Genomic DNA, 25,610 nt, shown 5'->3' with positions numbered 1-25,610 from the left:
CGCGCTGCGACAGCCGAGCCCCGGGCCTCCGGCTTGGGCGAGCGCGGCCCACGCGCGCCCCCACGCCGCCGCCCCCGGTGTCCCCCGCCGCCCGGCCGGCCGGGTGACCTTGGGCGCCTGCTTCGCCCTTCTGAGCCTCAGTTTCCCCGCCGGTGGACGGGGCACCCCGCTGTGCCGTCTTTGGGGCAGCCTCTTGGAGCGTTAAAAATGTCCAAATCCTACACTATTCCACATGGGAATCCTGACAAATATGTGTCCCCCCCAATATAACCAGGCCCCTCAATTCCACAGGAGCTCGAGATGGTGCCCGCGCCTGACTGCGGACCCAGGGCCGGGTCCCGAGGTGCAGAAGTGACGCGAGGAAGGCGGCCGCCTGCGGTGTCCCCGCGTCCCCTCGCCCCTCCGCACGCGGGACCCGCCCTGGGCGGGGCTGCGGACGAGTCCTGCCCTGCGCCCTGCGAACCCTGAGAGCAGCGGTGGGGCGCCCAGGACCAGAGCCTGGAGGGGTCCGGGTGGCAGGGCTCACAGCGGTGCCTCCTGGTGCCCAGAGTCAGGGGACAGTCCCCGCAGGTGGAGCATTTAGGAAGCGGGTGCGAGGCTGGCGCAGGGACAGAGCAGGAGACAAAGCAGCACCGCGGTCTGCCCTAAGGTGGGCTGGAAGCCCACGCAGTGGGAGGCAGCTTTCTTCCCCCGCCCACTCCCACCGCAGCCAATGTAGGGAGGCGGTGCCCACGCGGTGCCCACGCGGTGCGGGGCTTACACTCACTCCCGTAAGGACCGGCCTGGGACCAGCTTCCTGGGCACCGTCTCCTCTGCTGCTTGCCGTGCCCGGGGTTGGTGCCGCCGGCCTGGTACACACGGGAATCCCAGCGTAAGCAAGACTCCAGGAGGCGTGGAGAGCAGTGAGGACTCAAGGGAAGCCCACCCCTCCATGTGCATGGACCAGGCACCGGGGTCCCATGAGAGCAGAGACCCAGAGCTCGCCCCGGCCGGAGCTCCACCCAGGTTTAATTGGGTGGCCCAGGCATGGGTCTGCTTAGAGGCGCCGCTGGGGTTCCAGTGGGCCCTCGGAGTGACAGCCACAGCGCCATGCATTGTCGTAGGGCCCTAAGGATTGAAGCCTGCTTCGGGTTTCCCTGGAGTCAGCGTTAGTTGAACCACACAAAGGTGCCACTTTTGTAAAAGGCCCAAAGTAGTCACACGTCAGTTCTGACAGTTGCAGAGATGGCACCTCACAGTCTTTGCCCAGGCCAGGGGCTCTGTCCACTCCCTGTCCCCAACAGCTCACATCGGTGAATGCTTGGTGGCCACCAGGTCCCTACCCCTGAAACAGCCTCTCCACAGGGCGGCTCGAAGCCTGGCTGACTCCCCACCCACAGTCCCTAACCTCCCTAATGCCACCACTCTAGCTGGTCATCTGGCCGTTTGCCTCCATCCCCCCTTGGAACTGGAAGCCCCTGGAGGGTAGTGACTGGCCGGCAGCTCACCTGGCCCACCTCTGCTCGTAGCTGGCATGGCAAAGTCGTCCGTCACTTGTTCCCCGCCAGTCCCCAGATGGTAGCAAAGTCAGTAGGACTTTCCTTTGCAAGTTTTAACGATCAAGGGTAGATTCAAGTTAAGTGGTGGGGTGTGTTTTTATGTCCTAATGGTTTTATGAAAAGAAAGCTGAGGAATATGCAAAGCTTGACCAAACAACACGAGACACAGAGGCGGCCTGGGTGAGAGCTCACAAGTCGGCAGTGCCCTCTGCCTCCGAATTTCATAGGCAGGGTTGGCATCCTGCCACGCTTCTGTCAGGCGCGGTGCCCCGGGCCCCACGCTGTCCTGACACAGCTCCAAGGCCTATGGGGCGGTGCACGGGTCACCACGCTGTGGGTTGTCCTGTTGGCTCCTCATGCACCCTGGACAGAAGGTTGATCACAGAAGCAGAGGCCTAAAGAGGCTCGTGCCACGTCACAGAGACAGGGGGAGCTCGGCCTCCCAACGCCAACCCTGTGGTTACACCTCATAGGGGCTGTCACTGTCATGGGGTGGACTTGTACTGCTGACATGTTCCTCTTCCTTCCCTGTTTGCTGGTTTGGAAGGAGAAGGCCTCACATGGACAGTGAGCAGCCAGGGGTGTAGGGGTATCATCTAAGAGGAGTGACCTGCGCACACCCCGAGCTCCCCATTGGCATCGCTGGTTGGGTGGTAGCCCCCCAAAATTCATATGCTGAGATACTAACCCCCAGGACCTCAGAGTGTGACCTTGCTTGAAAAGAAGGTCCTTGCAGGTGTAGTTAAGACGCTGTCATACTGGAATAGGGTGGGTCCCCTTTTACAAAGGGGACATTTGGAGACAGACAAGCACATAGGGAGGACACCATGCAGACTGGAGTGACGATGCCACAAACCAAGGAGCCAGCAGAAGTCAGGAGGGGGGCCAAGCGGGTCCTGCTCCGGGACCTCCAAAGGGAGCAGCCCTGCCCACACCTGGGTCTCAAACATCCGGCCTGTGTGTCTGTGACAACGTAAGTGTCTGTCCTTTGAGCCCCTGGTCTGCGATGCTTTGTTATGGTGCAAACTGCAGCTGGCACGTGGTCCATCCTGCATGACTGTCCATGTCACAGAGGGTGAGTATCAGCCCACAGCAAAGGGCTGGTGGGGTCACACAGGAAACCCTGCTCTTCTGGGGGACGCCTCCCCCCAGAGCCAAGCAAAAGGAGGGGACCCACATCGGTCCCCTCGGTCCTGTGGGGCTGGGCATTCAGCCACCTGCTCGTAACCACATGTATGCTTTCCTCTCAGAACAAGTACATATGACAGCCTTAGCCCTCTGGGTCCACGGGGGCCCGGAGGCCTCCCCGTGTTCGTAAGGAGAGTGGTGCCTCCCTGAGACACGGATGCAGTGCTCCTCGCTACAGTAACACTGCCCAGCATCCCTCTGACTTTTCACCACCTGCAACCTCGTGTGTGTCTTTGTATTTGAGCCTCACAACTATCCAGGGCTCTGGCGTTTGGAGAAACCAAACAAATTGCCCTGGATAGTGGGTGGGCCACCACAGGGGCACACATGGTATCATGACTGAGTGGGGACCCTGAGTCATGTGTCCTGGCTGTGTGACTTTAGGCAGGTTACTCAACCTCTCTGTGCCTCATTTCCTCCTCTCATTGGCTCACAGGGTTCTCGTGGGAAGAGAGGCCCAGTGCACACAGAGGCTGCACTCGGTGAGCACAGAGCGAAGCCGGCTTTGCCCCTAACCGTCGGGTTCTGTGCTCACAGGCATGAGCTCGATATGAATGTCAGGCGCCCACAGAGACTGGCGCCGCCAGGAAAGCCACTCTACACCCGTGTCCGTGGGGAAGGCTCGCCCACAAGCTCCTCGGACTTCAGCTGCAGATTTGGCTTCCAGACACGCATCTCCACCTCGCACCCACTCTGCATTTCTGCACACACTTCCTGTGAGTGGGTGGGGAGGAGCCCGCCCCCGTGGGGTGCCCCACCACGTGGAAATGCAGGTCGGTGGGGAGACAGGCCGTCACCAGGGAACCACACCCGATAGGCAACTTGGTCAAAGCCGGCTCTGGGTAACGAGCCACCCACACAGCAGGCTGTTAGCCATTAGAACGGAGCAGCTCTGGCACCGGTTGAGTGCGGGCTGAGCCTGCGATGTCCCCGGGGCGGCCGGGCGCAGTGCGGTCCCCCAGACAGCCAGGTGCAGGGCTACACTTCCGGAGCTGCCTGGGATGTTTCCTGGGGACTTGTGGCTTGGGGCATGCAGGGCCACTAACACGATTTGTGGGCGGCAGTTAGAAACTGTCGAGGGACCTACTTGGGATTCCTCCAGTTGGAAGGGACAGAGAGCTCCCGCCCCGACTGCCTTCATCCAGAAGCTGGAGTCTGGACAGCTGGCTCAGGCCCATACAGATGACCAATGAACCCCTCGGCAGAGACGGCAGGATGGGACTCTCTAATCCAACCCCCGACTCGCCAAGCGGCGGGATAAAGGTTGATGGGGCTTCAGGGGGCTCTGCCTCTGCCCTCCGCGTGCTCGGGGGCCTCTATGCCAGGTGTAGGCTGGCCACAAGGTGACTGGCATCACATGTCACCTGACTGTATGCCTGGTTTGCAGGGAGACTGGCTGGCAGGAGGGAGCTCGCGTGATGGGCTCTTTCCACCGATTGCCCTTGTCACTTAGGACTCCTGGCCGAGGGACAGGCTGGCACCAGGCCAGCAGCCGCACAGATCAGTAGGTGACAACTGTGGCAGGTGCTTCCAAAGGAAGGAGCCACAGGCACGTCCTTGGGTGAGCCTGGAGTGGGTACAGTGGCTCAGGCCGCGCTGGGCTCCGCAGCTGATGCCCAGGACCCACAAGGGTGCCTGAGCTTTCAAGGCCCAGAGACTGTGGTGCCCGGACAGGAATCCTGTCTGTGAGCTTGCTGTGTCACCTGGTGGGTCCCAGCCACGAGCAGGTGGAAGGGTCCAGATGACCCTGGGAGGGAAGCCATGCTGCCGTCAGGTGCCACCCACCCACGCCCAATGGGTCTTCACAAAAAAGCCATGTCCGTGATGTGACCACAGCTCCTGTATGAGCCACCCCAAGTGCCCCCTTTCCTCTCTTCTCTCAATTGTGATTTTCTACTAACTTTAAAAAAGGTTAGATTCTGGGCAGGTATGGTGGGTATTTCTGAGAGGGAGGGGTGCTCGCTGCCCAGTGGTGGCCGAGCTGGGTTGCGTGCCCTGCTCAGGAGCAGGCTCTGTCGTCACCTGGGTGCGGGGACGTCACTCTCACATGGGACTTTACTGGTTGCCATCTGTGCGACGCTGCAGAGGGCACGGCTCTCCCCCAGCAAGGTCAGCCACCAAGCAGTTTCCCTGGACAGGTCGTCACTTATCCTTGTTTATCCCAAGGTGACAGCAACTTCACAAGTGGTACAGTCCTCACCACATGTCCTCGGCAGCAGTGGCCGGGATGCGGGAAGGTGCAGGGGTGAAGAGTGGGAGGGGCAGGCTGATGTCCAGGCCCCACGCCTGGCTGAGCGTCTCCCAAGAGCACCTTTGGAACACAGCTGCCACTTTGATGCCGGACACCTCTCGGTTGATCTACAGCCATGTCAACGTGGCTTTCTCAGGAAGGACCCTGTGTGGTCATTTCTGGAATCGGCTGGACGGTGGAGCTAGGCCTGGAAGGAACCAGAGAGAGCGGCCAGGAGCCAGGCGAAGTTCTACCAGCGGGAGGTCACCTGAGGTCAGGACAGACCCCATCCAGACCCAAGGCCATGGGGGTGTGGGCGTGGGAGGGGCAGAAGTTTCCATAAGAGGCCCAGAGGGAGACGCCTGCCTGGCACAGGTGCTGAGAGGTGGGGGCCGCGAATCGGGGGCCGGGTAAGAAGCCAGGCGCTTTGCTCCCTCTTCCTGAGCCTGTGCCCCTCTCCCAGCTTTTAAGGACACAGGTCTGCACCTTTGTGACCGTGGGTCCCCCTATGACCCACTGAGCAGATGGACAGATGTGACCCCAGCACCCAGCATCATTGGGGGGCCTCTCCGCAGCCACAGCTATGCGGTGCCATGCAACAGAGACGCATGTGTCTCCATCAGGGGCTACGGTCAGGCCCCCCAAGGCAGGGCCACTGAGGCCCACCTTAGGAGACAGGCAGTTATGAAGGCCCCACCCTGCCTGCCAGGAGCTCACAGTCCAGCGAGGAGAAAGGCGGAGATACAGGCAGTTGTCCAGGGACCAGCTCTGCCCCTGGAGAGGACGGGCGTTCAGTGTGGACCAGGGCCCTGTATTCTACGGACAGTTCCCAGCTGCACCTGAAGGCAGGTGGGATCCCCGGCTGAATGGGGTCAAGGGCGGGATTGTCTGTGACCCCCAGTGACAACAACACTCCTGAAACAACACCCCTAGTGCTCAGTGTCCCTGGGGGACGTCCACGGCCAGGACCAAGAGGGCAGGATGGGTGGGCCCTCGGCCGGCCCAGGGCCTTGGTTATTTGTAGTGACACAGGGGTCCTAAGGTGACCAGCATTAAATGGGCTTGTGGAAACCATCCTGGGGGTCAGGGCTGAAGACGGGGGAGGCGCGGAGACTGGGTACCAGGCTCACCCCCACGCAGGAGCCCGCCCTGACAGCTGCACCCGAGAGGCACAGAGCTTCAGCCCGAGGATTTGTGCTAAAAATAGAATCGCTGGCTTGTGGGTAGAGAATTTGACCCAATTAGAGATTACCAGTTTCAGGAATTACTGGAAAAGCAATCTCATTAAATAGGTTAAATATAGGCGCTAAGGCTGGAAAGTCCATGTGGGATTAAAGGGAAACCGAAATTACAGAAGCGTTTAGAATACAGAGTGCGTCCTGTACAGGGAGGGAGCCGGGGAAACGCCTGAGACGCAGCATGAGCTCCTGCTGAGGGCAGCAGCGCCCCGTGTGGCTGCTGGGGTCCCGCTGACGTCCCCTCCCTGTGCTGAGGGCTGCCGCTCTGGGTCACACCCAGTGTTCTCATGGGGCTCAGGTCGCCTCTGAAATGTTGGCAGGGCCCCACCCAGCCCAGCCTGGGCTGCAGGCACCACCTCATCTGCTGCCCGGAGCCGGCAGCCTCTGTCCTCACCCCCCTCCGTCGTCCGCGTCCCATCTATCCCCAGGTCTTGGAAATCCGCCCCGAAATCGCCCCCACCCAGCCTTCACCACCTCCTGCCAGGAGCGCTGGGGCCACCTTCCCATCACTGAGCCGCCAGCACACTTCAATTCCTTGCTCTAGAAACAGAGCTTCCGCTGCCTGCCAGCATCCCCCAGGCGTGTTCCCGCAGCACATGCGTCCCGAGGGAAGCCCTAAGGACGGCCGCTGTGTCTGAGTGCTTTCGAGGGACTCGGCACGCAAGACCCCTGCCCTTGGCTTCACAGCCTTTCAGCCAGCTGACCACAGAACACCTGGTGGCACTGGAGGCGGCCGGGGGGGGGGGGGGGCCCAGCACCCCTGCCCCGCCCTCCCCTGCACATCAGCTGCCAGTCGCCCCCACTCCTAGGTCCCCTGCCGCCTCCTGTGTGGCTGGGCACTGTCCCTCCTCTCTTCTGCCTGGCAGTCTCGCCCACGGCACTGGCCGGGAACCTTCTAGCTGCAGCCCAGAGCAGGGGGTGGGCTGGGGCTGCTTCACGCGCCTGTGGTAGGTCCTGAGGTGCTCACCGTGTCTCCCACACACCAGCAGGAGGGACGCCACACAGGCAAGGTGGCCCCGTGCCTCGGGGGACTCCCAGATCAGCTCTGTCCACGTGCCACAAAGACAGCCCAGCGGCCCCAGCCTGCCTACCGGCCGGGCCCCTATACTCACACTGGGGACAGCCAAGTGCCAGGAGCCCGAGTCCCCTGTCCAGCCTGAGGCACAGGGGTGTTGGGGAGACACGTAGCTTGGTCCCCTTTGGAGCCATGTCAGCGGGGGAAGGGAGGGACACTGGTGACAGAAGCAGACATCACAGCCAGCGCTGATGGGCCAGCCGCCTCTCACCCCTCCAGTCCCGCTGCCTTTCCACCCCCATGTCGGCCTTTGTAGGGTCTGGCTGCCACCCCCACCCCCTGCACTCATGTCCAGCTGCAGCCTCAGAAAGTGACTTGATTTGGAAGTTGGATCTTCACAGAAGCACTGAGGGACCTGAGGTGCCCCATCCTGCACTTGGGTGCCCCTGTAAGAGGAGAGGACACCGCGGGAGACAGCTTGCTCCCACAGGTTTCAGGGCCCACGGCCCTGCCGACACCCCAGTTCTGACTTCCGGCCCCAGGTGGGGAGACGAGGGGATGCTGTTGTGAGACAAGCGCCCTTTGCAGCCGCCCCAGAAGCCACGACAGTCTGAATGGCAGTCATGTTGCCGCCGTCACCCCCTCCCTGTGAATGAGGCACAGTGGCCACTTCCTACTCATCTTCACGTCCCTCCTCAGGCCCCAGGGTCAGCTCCGGCAGACACAGGTCCTCAGCAAACCCTGGGGATCGAGGGGCGCTGGGTCTCTGCACCGAGGGCCCAGAGTTCCAGAGCAACAAGGCTGGAGTCACCGTGTCCCTGGCACCTCAGTGTCACCCCGCCCATGTGACACGCAGGTAAAGCTCCCACCACACAGAAGCCGGGAAGCCGGGCCCTGCGTGTCCAGAGCGGAGAATACCGACGTCTTCCTCTCCTGTATATGTTTCTGTGGTTTACAAAATGTTATGACAGATTTTTATCATCAGAAAAATGCAATTCAGTATGATGAGATTTTATTGAAATCTAACAGGTTACAGGACCTGTGAGGACCAAGGAATAAATCAGAGCGTTTGGGGAGCAGCTCTGGCCGTTGTAAGGCACAGGAGATGTACTATTTCTTTTGCAGGTCAACTCAGATTATAAACAGAGAGAGAGAGAAGCGAGCCCGTGTATACATTCATTCCGTTCAGCTAAGTCCCTGCTCTCGGGGCAGCAGACCTGCCTCCAGGGCCCCCAGGAACCACAGCAAATGGCCTCAGGCTGCCCCCGGGGCATCTGGTCCACACGGCACTTCCTTTGATCAGAGGTCTTTAAAAGAGAGAAGCTGGGACATTGCAGGCAAGCCCCCGTCTCCTCCCAGCAGCAGCCTTCCCCAAGGTGCTTGGGCAAGCCAGGAGTAAACACTCTGTTATCGTGCATTAATTGATTCTTCTTTCCCTGGAAGAAACAGAGAGAGAATTCTAAGAAGCCATCGCAGCAGAGATCGGAGCTCCAAGGGGATGGGCAGACCAGACGCCCACGAGGGTGCTGCTTGTAGGACCCACTGTTCAGGGCTGTGGCCCCCGTCCCCAAGGGCAGGAGTACACAACCCCCGTGACACCTGCCCACATACCTGAGCACACCTGCTCACACCTGAGCACACCTGAGCACACCAGTGCCCGTGAGCCAAGTATAATAAATAGTATAAAAATCTAAAAAAAACAAAAAGCTTAAACATTGGGAAATTGTAAGGAGTCAGGCTGTCATTATTTGAATATTATAATATTCTACACAGAAAATCCATCAAAGTCTATACCTAAATTATTAGAAGTGATATGCATTTAACCATAAGACAAACATCAAAAATTACCAACATATTTATACCCGTGAAACAGACAGAATTTTCCAAAGGCCCCCATTTATAAAAATAGCAGGGGCCGGCCGAGTGGCGTGATGGTTAAGAACTCGCTTGGGATGCCAGAGGGCCCTGGTTCAGATCCCACATATGAGGGCCAGTGACACTGCCCTCCACAGCTAAGATGCTGAACAACAGCTCAACCTGGAGCTGGGCTGCCGTGAGTCACCAGCGACGGCGTAGACGCAGCTCAGAAACAGGAGGGGGACATCGGCCCATCTTTCCCTGGGAACAACTTGACGTCATCTGGTAAATGTGAACATTGCAAACCCTGTGACCCAGAGCAGGCTGTCCTGGGTTTCAGAAGCCTGAGGTGGGCACGGCACACGCGCTGACAAGGGCAGGCTGTGTTGTCTGCAAGACAGGACACAGGAAACAACCCAACACCAGTCACAGGAGAAGAAAAGTGACTAATGACACATCAGTCCAATGGAATGTTACAGGATGGTAAAAGTAAGCACAGTCTAGGCACATGCGCCCATGTGCCAGCTTGGGGGACGGTGACACTGTTTCCATAAAACTTGAAACCAAGCAAATTCAAACTCTGTATCATTTAGGGGTGCACACACACATTTTAAAAACCCTATTTTACCAGACCTGAGAAAAAAACTGAACTGCAGAGATGGCCAAGCTGCCTGTCACTCACAGACACACCCCGCCCACTGCTTTTCTCCGTGAAGGGCACAGAACCTTAAGTCATTTTTGTGCGTGTGTGTTTCATTGAATTCTATCATCGAAGCATTACCCCAAATTCTGTGCTGTAAATCAGGGCTTCTCAAACTTGGGCATCGGGACCCCAGGAGGGCTGCCCCCAGTTGTGGTTTGGTAGGTCTGGGCTGAGAGCATGTGTTTTTAACATTTCCCAGGTGACCTGCTGGATTTGTTACAAAGTGTTACCAATAAACATTTCTTTCTACCTCAAGAGCCCATGCTTCTTTATTTCCTGAGTTGGTTTATAACCTAACAGGACTAAAATCTGATTGAAAAGTTGGGGAAAAGTCTCTAATCATTAAAAATTTGCATTTCCTGGGACCTGAGCGGGAATAGGCATGAATGTTACTTGACAGGCATCACCCTCTCCTGTAACCAGGAAGTCAGAGGCGGCGACTCGTCCTCCCAAAGTCTCAAGCTGCTGCCTGCAGTCGCCATCCCTCTGAGGGGTCACCCGGGCAAAGCAGATCGGGAGCCACCCCCATTCGGACGCAGCCCACAGTCACAACCGCCAGGGGACGGAGGACTCCAACTGCCCTGACGAAGCCAGCGCAGCAGATGCAAGAGCTGCCTAGACGTCTCCTTCACTTTAGAGCCACGTGCTGGCCGTTCCAGCCAGCGTCATTTTGAAAGATGCGGGGTGAGTAGCTTCCAGACAAGCACGAGGTCTTCCCAGTCTCTGGTTCGTATCTTCATACACGTAGAAGCAGGCAGGCTCTCAGAGCATCGAGTCGTCACACCATTACGCAAGGGCTCTGAGGGGCTCCGCGCCGGGCACGACGCTCAGTGTGCGGGAGCAGCACCCTCCGGGCTAGCCCTCGTCTCCGCTGTGGCCAGGCCCTGCGTGAGCTGGAGGTGGGGACAAGTGGGGACACTGGGCACAGGGCTGCAGGTGGCTGGCCCACAGTCCCACACGGCTCCGTCCAGCAGCTCAGCTCCGGGGTCCTGGCTCACGCCTGCACTATACGCTGGAAAGAGGCGGCAAAAGGTGGGAACGAACCTCAGTGTGGCCGTGGGTCAGGCCGCGTGTGCACAGCTGTCCCTTTGCTGGGCAACCAGGGCCCTTCTCTGAGGCTGAGGGCAGAGAGCCAGGAAGGGACCCTCCTTCCTGGGCCCAGCACAGGCGTCCTTGACGGGCCGGAGCCCTCTGCAGGCGGCCCTGCCTCAGAGACCCACGTCAGTCATTTCGAGGCGGCCATTCTTGGGGGAGAGGGGTGGGCAGGTCACGCAATATTTCCTGCAACCTCCTAGAGATGTGTTTGCAAATGTGCCTTGAAAAGCCGTCGCCCTCAGCGCGGTTTTTCTCCTCATTAGAAGCGATAGAATCAATTTTCTTCACTGGCTCTGTGTGATGCCTGATTTACTTTGAAAGGAGAAAGAAAATCATTTCATTTGGGGGTTTCGGTGAGAAGGACAAGCTGAACAGCAACGTGGAGCACGTCGGCCGCACCGTCTCCTTCATCCCCCAGGAGCCACGTTTTCTTTTCCACTCATTAGAGACTAAATTATTTTGAAAAGAAAAATGCCACTATAACAACTGTAAGTAGCTGATTTTGTAGCTCTTACTTAGCCTTTTAAAAGATGGTGTATTTTTGCAAAAATTAAATTGCATCAAACTCAGACCCTCTGGTATGCAAGCGGGCTGCCCCCCAGTAAGCCTCCCTCTGCATCAGCTGTAATGTTTTCACAGCAAGCCGTTTTGCTCCAAATACAGTTGTGGTGCTGACGGCTTTCTGGAGTGAGCAGGTGTGCAGCCTGGGCCTCCCCGCAGTGCAGGTGGTACCGCCTCCTCGCCTCCTCCTGACCTGTGACCTCCTGCAGTCTAGCTGTGGCCCCCGCACCCTCAGCTGTCCTGCAAATCTGATGAGCGAGGAAGCCGCTGGCTGTTTTCTGTGCCACCTGGGGCTGGCCTGCCGTGCCCCCTCTCGGCTGCTGAGGGGGCTCCCTCACTCCTTGCCTTCCCTGCAGTCCCACCAAAAAGATGACAGCTGGTGAATCCCACTGTCTCGCCAGACCCTGCCGCAGCCTGGCGGTCTCTGACATGGGGACTTGTGAGCAGGAAGTTTCAGGGTGAGCTCTCAGCGTGAACACCTGTGAGTCAGGGAACAGGGGACACGGAGAGCTTCAGCCTGCAGGTGCGTCACCGGATGAGGGAGCCGGTCCTGACACCCCCAGGTGGACACAGTACAGGGGCCACCAACACCACTCACAGGAAACAGGCGATGGACTGGCACAGTGCCCTGTGCATAGAGGGTGTGGCTGGCACCAGCACTGACGCCCGCCGTCCCAGTGCCCCCAGCTGCCTCGGACTGCGCCCCCTTCCCCGCTGACCCCTCCACGCCCCTCCCCCCTCACCAGCACAAGGCGCTGCCCAGTCACACCGTCCCACTCACGCAGACGCCCCCACTTCCTGCTGTGCTGTCACTGCCTTGCCTTGTGCTCATCAGCGCCTGCCCAGACGGAGAACACCCTGTGGACACGGCTGCTGGCCTGTCCCTGCGGGCAACGGCAGAAAGAGGACTTGGGGACAGCAGCACTTCTGGAATGCACTAGCAGAGGAGGGAGAAAGAAGAGGGAAACCGAGAGGAAAGTGACCCAGAACTGAGAACAGAGGCCTGAAGCAGGAACTTTTATGACCTTTTATTACCTGGCCTACCCTGCCTATTAAACTGGCATATTAAATTTCCAAAGGTCATACACAGTATTAGCCATCGTCTCAAGGTAACTATTGTCACAGCAGGAATGATGAAAGCACATTTCAGAAAAAAATCACACAAGAACAAAATGCCTTTAGGAACTTATGTCTGTGGTATGAGGAAAGGTGCCTGCTGCCACCAGTCCCTCTGTCCGCACTGTGTCATTGTTTCTCACAGTCTGCAGGCTGGATGTCCGGGGTGAGGTGCCGACCAGTTGGTTCCTGGTGAGGCCTCCCTTCCTGGCCTACAGACGCTGCCTCCTTCCTGTGTCCTTCTGTGGCCGAGAGACAGAGAGAGAGAGATGGCTGCAGCCTGGTGTCTCCTCCGCTGCTCGTAAGGACACTGGGAGTATTATCGGGGTGGGGTGGCCGGCCGCTTCTCGAGGCGGAGCCCCAGCCCTTCCCCCCGGGGCCCGGCAGCTGGACCTCTCCCTGCGCAGAGCAGCCGGCTGGTGCCCGGGTGGCGGAAGTGCGACGAGCGGGCAGATGTGCTGACACGGGGGCAGTTCAAGGCTCCGCAGAAGGGCCGTGTGGGCATCGGACCCAGCCTCGCCATGGTCTCCAGGGATCCCCCACCAGCGAGGAGAAGCCTGGACATCCCACCGGGAAAGTGGGTGCTCCTGGGCCTACCTGTCACAAGTGCGCGTGGGGGTGGGGGCTGGTGAAGCCCTGGACAAGGGGGCCAACACAAACTATCCACTGTGTGTCCTCATGGTCCTTTTACCTTTGTCCCCTGTGGTCACCTCAAGCCTCAGCTTGTTATCCTGGTTTCATCTCGTTGCCCTGGTTTCCTTGCCCACACTGAGCATGTGCTGCTGTTTCCTTCTCACGGAGATACTCACTTGTGTGTCTGAAAAGCTGTACCCACCGCCGCCTTACTTGAAAATCTCCTTTTCATAGACTGCAGGTTATCTTCTTGACTTGGGGCAGCTGCGTCCTGACAAATGGGGCCCAGCCACGCAGCCCCGGGCGGCGTGTGGCATGGGGCGCTCTTCCCTAGTTTGAGGGCTGCAAAGGCTTCCCCATTTGTGTTTCCCTCCGGTCGTTTATACAGCCTCAGGGCTGGAGACCCAGAGCCAGGTCGAGTCACCCCCTGCAGGCCCTGACCTCGCATCATCTGTGCTCTAGTCCCAGGAGGAACCGTTTGCGGGGAGGAGGCTGAGCTCGGGGGGTCCTGGAACCTGGCGCCACCCGCCTCGCTCGCATCGCAGGAGGCCGGATGCTTGTGATTATGTGAACCCCAGAGATTTGGACTTTGCTTTAAATTCTAAATGTGCAAAAGTAGGATGAAAGCCTTCAGAGAGCAGTTTCCTTGTAAGATCAGCAATTCCTTTAGCTTCCTTAGGAAAAAAACAACACAAAATATCTCCTCAGATTCCCCTTTTCAGCACTCCTGGACACACAGAGCCTCATGCTGTCAGAAAAACGGACAGAAGACGCTGTCCAGTTGTCTGGCCAACCCACGTTGGGGGCCGGGGACACTGGTTCTTCATGCCTCTCCGCAGGCTGAGGTCTCCACAGTCAGGACGGCCCCTTCAGTCACTGCAGGACTCGGCCAGGCACCAGTGGAGGGACAGGAGCAGGGAGCATAGGCTGAGCTCCTGGACGTTACAGGAGTTAATGTCACGACAATCTGAGAACGCGGGTCACCCTCCTTTGCCGAGGAGGAAGCTGAGAACCAGCAGGGTTTGGTCGCCGTGAACCCTGACACTGCTCATTGCTGGTGAAACGTACCTGAAAACAAAAGCACCTTCCAACCCAGAACACCTCTTCACAGGTAGTAAGGAAAACCGCTTTGCCGTTGAAGAAGCAACGAAACAGAGTGGGACGCAGATCCCAGGCTAAGCGAGCGCAGGGTCAGAAAGAAGCCCCGCCCTCGCGGCCACGCTGGTGGCACCTGTGCTCACGAGACACATGGTCGCCAGTCCTCAGTAAGAGGCTGGACAGCACCATTTGCCACACACGCCGTCCTAGACTCGCCTGGTCATTGGGGCGACCACCTGGGCCAGCCAATTGGTTCTTTACAGGAGAAGAAGAAACGTCTCCTCTGCTTACGATGGGGGTGGGGGGCGGGGTTGCCCCTTGGAGCCAGGCACCCGCCAGGCTATCCCTCCTTGGACACCGCAGACCCACGTGGCCTCTCTTGGAGTCTACGCTTTGAAGCGATGGCTCCAAGTCCTTGAGAAAGACACTCCTGGGTTGCCAAGCTGGCCAGAGACTTATTTTGCTTTTAAGCAGATTTCCATCATTTCCTGGGGCTCAGAGGGCTTGCTTCCAACGACTGCACACTCCCTAAAGCACATGCTCCAGGAAAGGCAGGGCTGTCACTCCCTTATCTTACAGAAGGTTAGGGCTTCTTCTTTAAATCCGTGCTTGCCCTTGCTGTGCCAGCAGACAGCACCCTCCAGGGTCGGGATGGCACAGCATGGCCTGTGCCTGGACCTCTCTGGGCCCTGAGTCAGGCCGCTGACGCTGCCCTCTGCTTCTGATGGTTTGTGTGAAGGGACAGGGGACATGCCAGGTGCTCACCAGCTTTCGTGGGAGCATTGAGGGTTTGCGTGTTTCCTTCTTTGTGCCTGTTTAACACCTCAAACTGGCTGGCAAGAATCAGAGGCGCTTCCTTCTGTACGTTACAAAATCTAAGGAAGTCGATCGATTTATCAGACAATTGTCCACTGTTCGTGTTTCTCTTCTGGATGAAGGAAGAGATCTTAAGTGGAAGCACACGACGGGTCCCCATCTGTCTCCCCAGCTGCAGGTTTTCTTATGCGAATGTCAGCGAGGGCACCATGTCTCATAGACACGTGTCTGGTGGGTGGCGGGAACAGTGCGAGTCAGCATTTTAGCATCTGGATGCCAATGTGATACGTCCATTGTCGGTGTTCACTCCCCTACAATTCTAAGAGAGTAGGGTCATCCTCTGACCTGGGCGAACACACTCCGTGTCAGAAAATGCCCTGGAGAGGCTGTCGGCCAGCCATGCCCACCGCCCGGCCCCACCACTGCAGGACAGCCCACGCGTGGCAGCTACTCAGCAGCCAGCTCTATCCCTGTGACTTCGGATTTTTCTATAATATCATAATTTAACTTTCTTTTTTTTAAGATTTTATTGGGGAATTGGGGGAGGGGAACAGCATTGGGGACTCGGGGGAAGGGGAACAGACAAGTTGCTGTGCTTTTGTTCTTCAGTCTAGTTGTGGAGGATGTCGCTTCACTGGCCCATGTTGGTATTATCATTGCGCTCTTCCCGGGTGAGGCAGATCTGTTGCCAGCCTCTGAACGGCCACTCACGGTGGCTCTTGGCAGCTCACACTGGCTGCTGGCTGCTCACGCTGGCTGCTGACCACACACAGTAGCTCACGGCAGCCCACTGCAGCAGGGGCTGCAGCCTACGCCATCACCGGCGACTCCCAGCAGCCCAGCTCCAGGTTGAGCTGTTGTGTTCAGCATCTTAGCTGCAGAGGGCAGTGTCACTGGCCCTCATGTGGGATCCGAACCGGGGCCCTCTGGCGTCCCAAGCCAGTTCTTAACCATCGCGCCACTCGGCCGGCCCGATCATTTCTATTTTGCTAGAAGCTTTGATAATGGAGGGGCAGGAGCAAGTGTCCCCATCATGTGCCCCCCTGACCTGCAGATTATTTATTTGGAGCTGAAGACAAGCTCAGGGAACGTTCTGTGCCTCCCTCGCCTGCCTAAAAGGACTCTGATGCAAAAGCCTGCACCAGGGATCACCCCTCATCACATGCAAAGGGGTGCGGCTCAGGGAGGACCCCTGCCAAAGTCTGTCCCCTGGGTCCCCTCTGTGTCCCCGTTTCCAGGTAGCCTTTCTCACCTACTGTGAATGGCCCACCTCCCCCTCCACAGTCCAAAATGACATATACACCACCTTTTGCCTCACTGTTTTTGGAATTTTCATGCTTGTGTGACTTCCCCGAGTGCATGTACTAAAATTTAAATTTCTCCTGTTAATCTGCTGTGTGTCACTTGAGTTATTCGAGCAGCCAGAGGAACGAAAGGGCTGAGGGGACTGTGGCCCGTCTGCTTTCCTTTCATCCTCAGGGTTTTCTCGAATGCTTCATTCACTCCCAAATCCTTCAAGACGTTTAAAGACTTGGATTTGCATTAAGCACACAGATGAACTGGGGAGCAGTCACGTGAGTATTCTGCCTGCTGGGCTGGGGACCTGTCATCTGCCCCACGGCCATTTCCTCTCCCTCTGACCTCTCCGAGGCCCACGGAGCTCAGACAGTGCTCATGAATCTCGTTTGCACGCAGCATACTGTGTGTTTCTGTTTCGTTCACATCAGGCTCTGACAGATACTCCTGGGGAGGTGAATGCTTTTTATTTAGCGTATTTGCTGGGAAGCTATTCTTTTCACTAAAGTCCTTTACAGAGTATCCTCGTCTTGCAGAAACTGTGTGGACGGACACTTGCCCGTCACTACCTGCTACCAGACGTCCTCTGACCAGTGCCAACGCCCCCAGGACACAGACAAGTGTGTGGGCTGCTCTGGTAATTCCGGTCCTCACCCCCTCCCCACACCGGCCCTCCCCCACCTCCCCCACCCCCATCCCTCACCCCTCCACCCCACCACGCCAGCAGGGGGTGTAGCTGAGGCCCAGTGATGTGCGGCAGGGGAAAAAGACACCCCAAGCCCACTTTGCAGCCTCAGTCCCCTTCCCTGCCGTCAGCAGGTTCCCAGGGGTCCCACTGTCTACTTGGTGACACAGAGCCACCCGTCTGACAAGAGGACAAGGGTGTGAAGCGGAACCTGCCTCATTGTTAAACCTCACGTTTGTCTTTAAAAAGTGAGGGGGGGAGAAAGCTGTGACCCACTTTAACTCCAGAGAACCCTAACTGAGGGTAACCAGGCACCCCGTAGATACACATGTCCTGTTTCATGGCTGGGCCCTGCATTCGATATCGCCTTTGTTGTGATGCCCTCAATGTTCTGTAGTCAGCGTTTTTCAATGAATTACAAACATTCGGCAGTTGGAGCTAATTTGCCGCCCGATAAGTGAGGCCTGAATCACTGGCTCCACGAGCAGAAAGCTAGACCTGCAGAGAAAAGGGCCTGATACCCTGCAGGTGGGACTTGTGGGTAAGGGAGAAAAACTCGTTTCTCATATTCCAGAAAGGAAGACTGCTGTTTAGCCAAAGAACCAACTCATAACCAAGTCCCCACCACTAACTGGAGCTAACTGCAAATGAGTCCCTGACTCAACACCACCAGCCAGCACCGCCTTGCTGATTCCAGGTTAAAGCAGCCGAACTGGTGATGCCAAGACTCAGGAATGCAGCCGAGGAGAACGGCAGCCTGAGAGGCAGCCCACCCGTTAGCGACAGCCCCCTGGGGCCAGCCCTGAGCACTGAGGCTTGGCACAGCCACAGTCCCGAGTACCAGGCCCCCAGAACCTTAGCTCAGATCAGCTGGGCTTCTGTGGAGAACCCAGGGCCTGGAAATACAGCTCTCCTGGCAGCAAACGCAAATGTTTCCAAAAACCCTTTTGAAATGTTCTAAAGGAAACAAGGAGAAGGGGAAAACCTCAGCATATAAATCTTGGGAGAACAGTCTGTCAAATTTTTCATTAATTTTTTTCTTAAATTGAAGACTTTAAGAATAATTTCTGCTGGAGACCCGAGATGGCAGAGTGTCTGCTGCCTTCTGTGAACACATTAAAATTGCAACTAAATTATAGAACAATCAACCTGGAGAACCAGCTGAAGTCTGACTGACAGAAGTTTTATAACTAAGAATATAAAGAAGAAGCCACGTCGAGACCAGCAGGAGGGGCAGAGACGTGAAATGTGGCCCACACCTGCATGTGGTGAATAAGAATCAGGTGGGATACTTCGGCCACGGAGGTTCCTCCCGCAGGAGTGAAGAGACCCCACCCCCACACCAAGCTCCCCAGGCAAAGAGGAGCCCCCACAATATCTTGCTGTGAAAAACAGTGGGGATTCCAGGTGGGAGGGAGACTGCAGGAAACCCAGACGTTCTCTTAAAAGGTCCACACACAGACTCACTTGCTCACAGGCACTCATCTTGGGCTCCAACGGAGGGACGGTGACTCGGAGGGCATTGGAGGCAGACAGGGTGCAGACTGAGGTGTGTGGCCTCAAGACAAGGACTGGAGGACAGTCGCCTGTGTCGAGTCCTCCTCCCAGGGAGCTGGCAGGTGTGCTCCATCTTTCCTGTGTTGAGCCCGCCCCCTACGCCTACGTCCAAATCTGAATCTGATTGGTCTGTGAGCTCTGCTGCTCCACCCTGCTGACTCAGCTGGGACTCTGCCCCACCCAGCTCACCCAACACCTGAGGCACTTTCTCAGCAAGCAGCCAGCCCCGCCCACATTGCACTGTTTCTTGGAAAACAATAGGAGACCCTGGCCCCAGGCAGGAGGTGACTGACTTTGATGTGCTGTGAAACTTTTGCTGAGTCACTCCAGGCTCAGCACTGGCACCAAACCAGAATTTACATTAACCTGGTGACCACAACTCATCCCACCCTAGTGACTCCCTGACACCCTGCCTCACCCAACTTGCATACCACACAAGGCTTTATTAGTGGCAGGGCCTTACGGGAGCTGGCAGGTGGCAGCAAGCTTTGGGGTGTCCTGGGTTTTTGCAGAGCTACACCAGACTCAGTACTAGTGGTAGCCATCCTCAGTTTGCAGCATGGCCTCTCTCATGTACCTCTAACATTATCACAAAAAGCAAACAATTGTGGATAGCTTTGTAGCTCCTAACAGGCACTCCCCGGCCAGTCAAAGAGAGTGAGTGACCTGTGCCTGCACCAGAGCCCCTCCCAAGAGGCCCCAGAACCAACATACTTGGAGGTTGGCTTCAGACCACAGCAGAGCACCACCCAATTAGCCCCACAAGCGGCACACACAAAGGGTGGTCTCAACAGGCACCAGAGCCCACTGGGGTGAATCCCACTCGTTGGGGTAAGCTCCCTGCACAGCAGCCTGGAAGCTGTGTGCCAAACCCCACAGCCAGTCAGCCTGAGGGTCAGTCCCACCCACTGGTGCCAGTAGAGGAATGACTCCTGAGAGATGACTGAGGGCTGGACAAACAGCTGCTGAGCAGCAAATGAGAGGACGAGCGCGAACAGAGAGGCTGGGGGACTGCAGGGGACTCCAGGGTCTGCGGTGAGCGTCGTTGTTTGTGTCCCTCTCCACCTCAGTAGGGCGCGTGCAGGCTCATCCAGAAGAAGGCGAGAGAAAGGGTTTCCTGCACAAGCAAAAACTAAAGGAGGTCATCGCCCTTAAACCAGCTTGATGAGAAATGTTAAAGTGTGTTCTTTAAGCAGAAAAGGAAAGGCCGTAACCAGACATAAGAAAATATGAGAAAGGGGGGCCGGCCGAGTGGCGCGATGGTTAAGAGCTGGCTTGGGACGCCAGAGGGCCCGGGTTCGGATCCCGCATGTGAGGGCCAGTGACACTGCCCTCTACAGCTAGGATGCTGAACGGCGGCTCGGCCTGGAGCTGGGCTGCCGTGGGTTGCTGGCGACGGCGTGGGCTGCGGTCCCTGTGGCGGTGGGTTGCCATGGGCTGCCGTGTGTAGCCAGCAGCCAGCGTGAGCGGCCAGCAGCCGCAGTGAGCGGCCGTCCAGAGGCCGGCGACTGATCTGCCTCGCCAGGGAGGAGCGCGATGATGGTGCCAACTTGGGCCGGTGGGGCGGCGTCCTCCACAGCTAGATTGAGGAGCAGGGCGACAGCGGCTTGTCTGTTCCCCTTCCCCCAATTCCCCAGCACTGTTCCCATCCCCCCAATTACCCAATAAAAAAAATATATATATATGAGAAAGGGAAAAAAAGCTCACAGGTGATAAAGTGAACTGGCGTCTTAAGATGCTTAACCATAGAGTCGGGAGGACTGTGGGTGGGGCTGGGCCCTTGTTAACGCTGTAATCCTGACTTCCTGTTTATCCTTATTGATTTCTGGGGGAGGGATCATAATAAAGGGATTAGCCATCTTGGAACCGGGGTCTTTCTGCCTCCACCTGGGCTGCCAGTCGGAGCTCCGTGTCCGAGGTGTGCTTTCCGCACTGCAGTGGTGGCCTCGGTTCTTTTTCTTTTCCCGAATAAACTTTTTCTTTTGTGGATTACTTAGAGAGTTATTTTTCACCAGTCAACATAGATAAAGCCAAATATTTAATAAGTACAGTGACTCATACATTTAAAAAGCTACTACGAGGGTCAAATGACAAAAGTACCAAATTCAAATCAAACTACAATAAGTAGTTAGGAATACACAAAGCAAAACCATCTAAAATCTGACATCAAAAGCAAAGCGTGGGGGGCAGTAGTTTGCAGTAGTTTCCAGCAGACTCTGCCCAGCCAACCCTTCCCTTACTTTAATAAATCTTCCTTCTATATTTCTAAAAAACAAAACAAAACAAAAAAGGGGGGGGGGTAAAAAATATAGTTCTTTTAGAATATATTCAAATTTAAATATCTATCAGCTTAAAGTACACAGCTATAGACATAGAATGATATACATAAACCTCATGGTAACCACAAACCAAAAACCTATAAAATATACACAAAAAATAAAGAGAGGAACCCAAACAAAACGCTAAAGAAAACCAGCAAACCAGGAGAGAGAAGATCAACAAAAGAAAAAAACGAATGAGAATTGCAAAAACAACCAAAAAACTATTAACAAAATGGCAATAAGTACTTACTTACTAATAATTACTTTAAATGTAAAGGACTAAATGCTCCAATAAAAAGACATAGGGTGCTGAATGGATTAAAAAACATGACCCTTCTATGTGCTGCTTACAAGAGACTCATTTCCAATCAAGACACATACAGACTAAAAGTGAAAGGATGGAAAGAGATATTCCATGCAAGAGAAACAAAAGGAAAGCTTGGGTAGCAATACTCACATCAGACAAAATTGACTGTAACACATTGGATTTTTAGGACAGTGAAACTATATCTGTATGATACTATAATGGTGGACACATGTCATTAGACATCTGACCAGCCCACAGATGGTACAACACCAAGAGTGACCCTAATGTGAAATGGGGACTCTGGATAATAATGACGTATATGTAGGTTCATTTTAACGAATGTACCCTCTGGTGTGGGACGTGGACAATGGGGGAGGCTGTGCATGTGGGTGGCAGACAGTATATGGAAAATCTCTGTATGTTCACCTCAATTTTGCTGTGAAAAAAAACTTCTCTTAAAAAAAGTCTTTCTTAAAATGCAGTAAACTATTGCTACATGCAACAACCTATATGGAACTCAAGGGTATTAATGCTTACTTTGGGGGGGGGGGATTGTCAATCTCAAAAAGCTACCTATTGTTGTATTCCATTGAAATAATTAGAAAAATTGACAGACATTTGAAAAGAATAAGAGGGTGGCGGGTTAACTCAATTGGTTAGAGTGCAGTGCTCATAACACCAAGATTGCTGGTTCACAATCTTCCTCCACACCCTCCACAACTAAATTGAAACTACTTGATTTGGAGCTGATGAGTCCTGGAAAAACACACTGTTCCCCAATTTTTTAAAAATTAAAAAAAAAAGAATGACATATCACTTCATATCAATTAAACGAGAAAAAAATGTTAAAAACTGTAAGATCGGTTGAGTGGCAATGCAAGGAAAATGGCGCCCTTGTTTGCTGCTGGTGGGGCTGTGAGAATACAGCCTGCATGGAAAGCACGGTGGCAACAGACTCTAAATTGTTTAAACACACATACATTTTAACATATACCTGGGAATCCACCCCAAAGAATAACCACCCCAATAGATAAAGGCACATGTATATATGCAACGTTTCACGCAACTTCTTTCTTAGTGGGAAAATGCTGGAACCACAGGGAATGCATTCAGCAGGGGTGGCTGGGTCTGTCCCCGCCGAGGAACACAGCACGCCAGTAACGAGAACGACTCCTCTGACCAGACTAGCCTAAGGATTTCCACTGGGGACAGCCGAATGGGGGCGGGGAGCTGTAAAATAACAGGCAAGAATGTAGGAAAATAGAAAGGACACAGAGAGGTTCTTAACATGAGTTGTCCTGGGAGCAAAGAGGAGAAGCAGAGAGAGGAAGAAGGGAAGCAGAGAAGAGAAGAAAGACGATTTTCATGTGACCACGGGTACATATTTAAGTGAATGGAGTCGCTGAGCGAGCTATGCACATACAAACCATAATACAAATAATTTTAAAACCTGAACACTTGGAAGTCTCCCAGCCTCTTCTGCTGCCCAAGGCCAGGTGACCTGGCCCTCTCCTGTGCGCTGCTGTCCCCCAGTGTCCCTTGTCTCCCGGCAGCAGGGTCCCGGTCTTCTGCAGATCGGTTTGGCCATCTCGGACCTCTCCTCCCAGCCGTGCCCTCTGAATTTTGCTGCTATGCCCTTAGTTATTTCCTAAACAGAGGCAGTTCCTTCTCTAAGAGAAATCCTATTACAGCTGGTAGAACAAATGCAGTATTTCGTTCTCCTGGTCCTCTCAATCAGTCTGCATGCTGGACGGCCCTGCACTGGGAAGGGATTCCTAACAGCTGTGCTGCTGCCAGGAACATCCCCCCATCTCCCTGACCTAGAACCCCTGTGGGGTACCGTCCTAATGAAGTCCCACCAACAGACGCGTCTACTGGCCTCGCCGGCCCAATGTCCTCATGGGGCCTGGGCCTGTCCACCCTCAGCGTCCTCCTATCATGGGGGTTGTATTTCTCCCACAGTTCTCCAGGATGAGGCCGACCATGCTCCCAGATACTAGGTCCCTCCTGCAGGCCTGGACCCCTCCCGGTACCCGCCCACCCCAGGGGTGAAGGTTTAGTCACACCTTCTCCCCACCCAACCCCCACCCCGCCCGCAGCCTCGTCCACTCTGCCTGAAATGTGCTGGCTTTTCCAGGATAATAATCATTATTATCCCCAGCGTCTTCACAGCTGGTTAGCACATCATTTTGAAAGAAATGCATTTAAAAGTTTCTGCTAGTCGTTGTTAATAATGTGTGTCTCGCCTGCCTAGGGCTTTGCATTTTCATAAGGGGCAGTGCCCTTAGCCCAAACACATCTGGCCAACGTGGAAAGACCAGTTCCAGGCCCCTGGGCACAGTTGTGGCAGAATCAGGACCAAAACCAGGCAAAGCAGAAAGTCAGGCTCAGGACATGGCCACACTCACAGCCACAAAGGTCGGAGCCACACAGGCCACGCTCTCCAGCCCTGGTCCCCTCCCCAGGTTTCTGAGCACACGTGGGTTAGCAGGGATCAGGGGCTTAAAGTCAGGTGGGCGGGTCCCTGGCCTGGCCAGCCCCTAACTGTCTGCAGGCGCACTCTCCCTCTGGCCCTGCCCTCCGTGGGCAGAGCAAGCCGCAAGGGGCGTCGGCCCACGTGCCCCTGAGCTCCCCTCCAGCTCTGGTCCCTCAAGCAGTTCCACCAAGACCCTCGGCCAGGGGCGCTCAGATGTGTTCCCGCAAAGAAACGTAAGGGAGTCTGGAGAGAACGCCCGTTCTCCAACTGGCGAGGCCGGCTCTGCACAGCTAAGGAAGCAGCCGGTCTGCCTCCTGAGCGCTGCTTCCCGGGGCTCGCGTCCCCGCCGACGCGCGGGAGCCACCGGCAGGGGGCAGCAGAGGCCGCCACGCGGGGCCCGCGCCCCAGGCGGCGTCCGTCGTACGCCCTCCAGGGTAGCTGCGGCGGGGACGCTGGGCCCTGGGTGTTTGCAGCGAAGCCGCAGCCCTCGCTCCAGCCTGGGCTGCCTGCACCAGCGTGCACCTTCCCAGCAGCGTCACCCCGCTCTCTGCAGCCTGCACAGCCACAAGCAGCGGCTGGGAGGCACAGGGACCCGCGCCGCGGAGTCAGCCCAACAGCTTAAAGTGTGCTGACCCCTGGCGTGACTGTACAGGCCTGAGCCAAGGGCTCATGGCCCAGGAAGCCCATCCTGTGCTCTGGCCCATCAGGCAGCCGTGATGGTCCAAACTCCCTGAGCAGCACAAGGCGGAGGGTAAGCGAGGGTAAGAAGCAGCAGCTTTGTATCCGTCAGACTAACTGGTGGTTACTGTGTCTGATGGGGAACTGGTCTACCCAAAAGGAGGCGCACTGGCTCTGAAGAAAGGGACGCCCAGATTAGGCAGAAGGCGACCGAAGGCGGACAGGGACACAGCTGAAGCCGAGTCTAATTACCTGAACGGTTCAGAGAGGAGGCATGCCCCCAAAACGTGTGACATGTCCTACCTCCAGGGCACTCGGCCCTCAGAAATATCAGAAAAAGTGGACTGTGCTGACAGGGACATGAGTGCGCACAAGAAGGGACATTTCCAAGGCAGGCTGAGGGCTCTCCAGGCCCCTGGGCCTCTGAAAGCCAGGAGCCGAGTCATCCAGCCCAGTGACCTTCCCGGTCACGTGCGGCCAGGTGACAAGGGAACTGACCCCACAGGTCTCTACAAGAACTTGACTTCTGTGTCCCTGCAGCCACATAGAGGCCACCGTCACCTGGGCCAGAACTCTTTCTCCTATTACAACAGTTACTTCATGGCAGCAAAGCTGTCTGCTTCCTTCCAAATTCAGGATCAAATTGACTTTTACTGTGTGGAATGATCTTGAACTTGATTATTGAATCTGTAAACACATAAAAAGCAAAGTACTGAGTTACCTTGAAATGTACACCCTTTACTACGTAGAAAAAAATAGAGATGATAAACAATAAAGACCTGGGTTTGGACGCAAACACTCACTGGCTATGACACCAGAGCCTCAGCTTCCCTGCTGATTGGAGAGTCATATAAATAAATGGAAGGTGCTTGTAAGTCATGTAAAAAAAACCTATAGCGATGACACTGGTTATTCCTACTTCCTAGTAAAATCTATAACATCAAGTATACATTTTTAGAATAATGACTTTATAAAATTTTATAAGATATGTAATATTTATTATAAATATTCAAGAAATGTGGAAAAACACACAGAGAGAAAACAGCTTTTTAATCCAGTTTGTTATAGACTGAATGTTTTTGCCACCTCAGACTTCCACTGTGGCGGTATTTGGAGATAGAGTCTTTATGAAAATAATTAATGTTAAGTTAGGCTATAAAGATAAGGCCCTGATCCAGTGGGATTCATGTCCTTATCCGAAG

General features: G+C 55.6%; 2 long non-coding RNA genes across 5 annotated transcripts; both read left to right on the top strand.

Moving 5' to 3' along the window:
- Nucleotides 1-4,954: 4,954 nt before the first annotated feature.
- Nucleotides 4,955-9,183, top strand: LOC109373009 (uncharacterized). Of its 2 annotated transcripts, none has more exons than XR_002122141.1 (3): nt 4,955-5,229; nt 5,666-5,805; nt 8,335-9,183. It is a non-coding gene; the product is annotated as an uncharacterized LOC109373009 (long non-coding RNA). The 2 variants fall into 2 exon arrangements; XR_002122140.1 differs by having other exon boundaries at nt 5,420-5,805.
- A 6,975-nt stretch (nt 9,184-16,158) lies between these two features.
- On the top strand, nt 16,159-18,227 carry LOC109373016 (uncharacterized). 3 transcript variants are annotated; one of them, XR_002122143.1, is made up of 3 exons: nt 16,159-16,662; nt 16,921-17,021; nt 17,204-18,227. It is a non-coding gene; the product is annotated as an uncharacterized LOC109373016 (long non-coding RNA). The 3 variants fall into 3 exon arrangements; XR_002122144.1 differs by having other exon boundaries at nt 16,159-16,839; nt 17,644-18,227; XR_002122142.1 differs by having other exon boundaries at nt 16,159-16,839.
- Nucleotides 18,228-25,610: the final 7,383 nt, after the last annotated feature.

The sequence above is a fragment of the Hipposideros armiger genome, unplaced genomic scaffold, assembly GCF_001890085.2.
Source record: "Hipposideros armiger isolate ML-2016 unplaced genomic scaffold, ASM189008v1 scaffold_685, whole genome shotgun sequence".
NCBI lineage: Eukaryota > Metazoa > Chordata > Mammalia > Chiroptera > Hipposideridae > Hipposideros > Hipposideros armiger.
The sequence above is the reverse complement of the archived record's forward strand: the minus strand, read 5'-3'. Positions and strand labels throughout refer to the sequence as shown.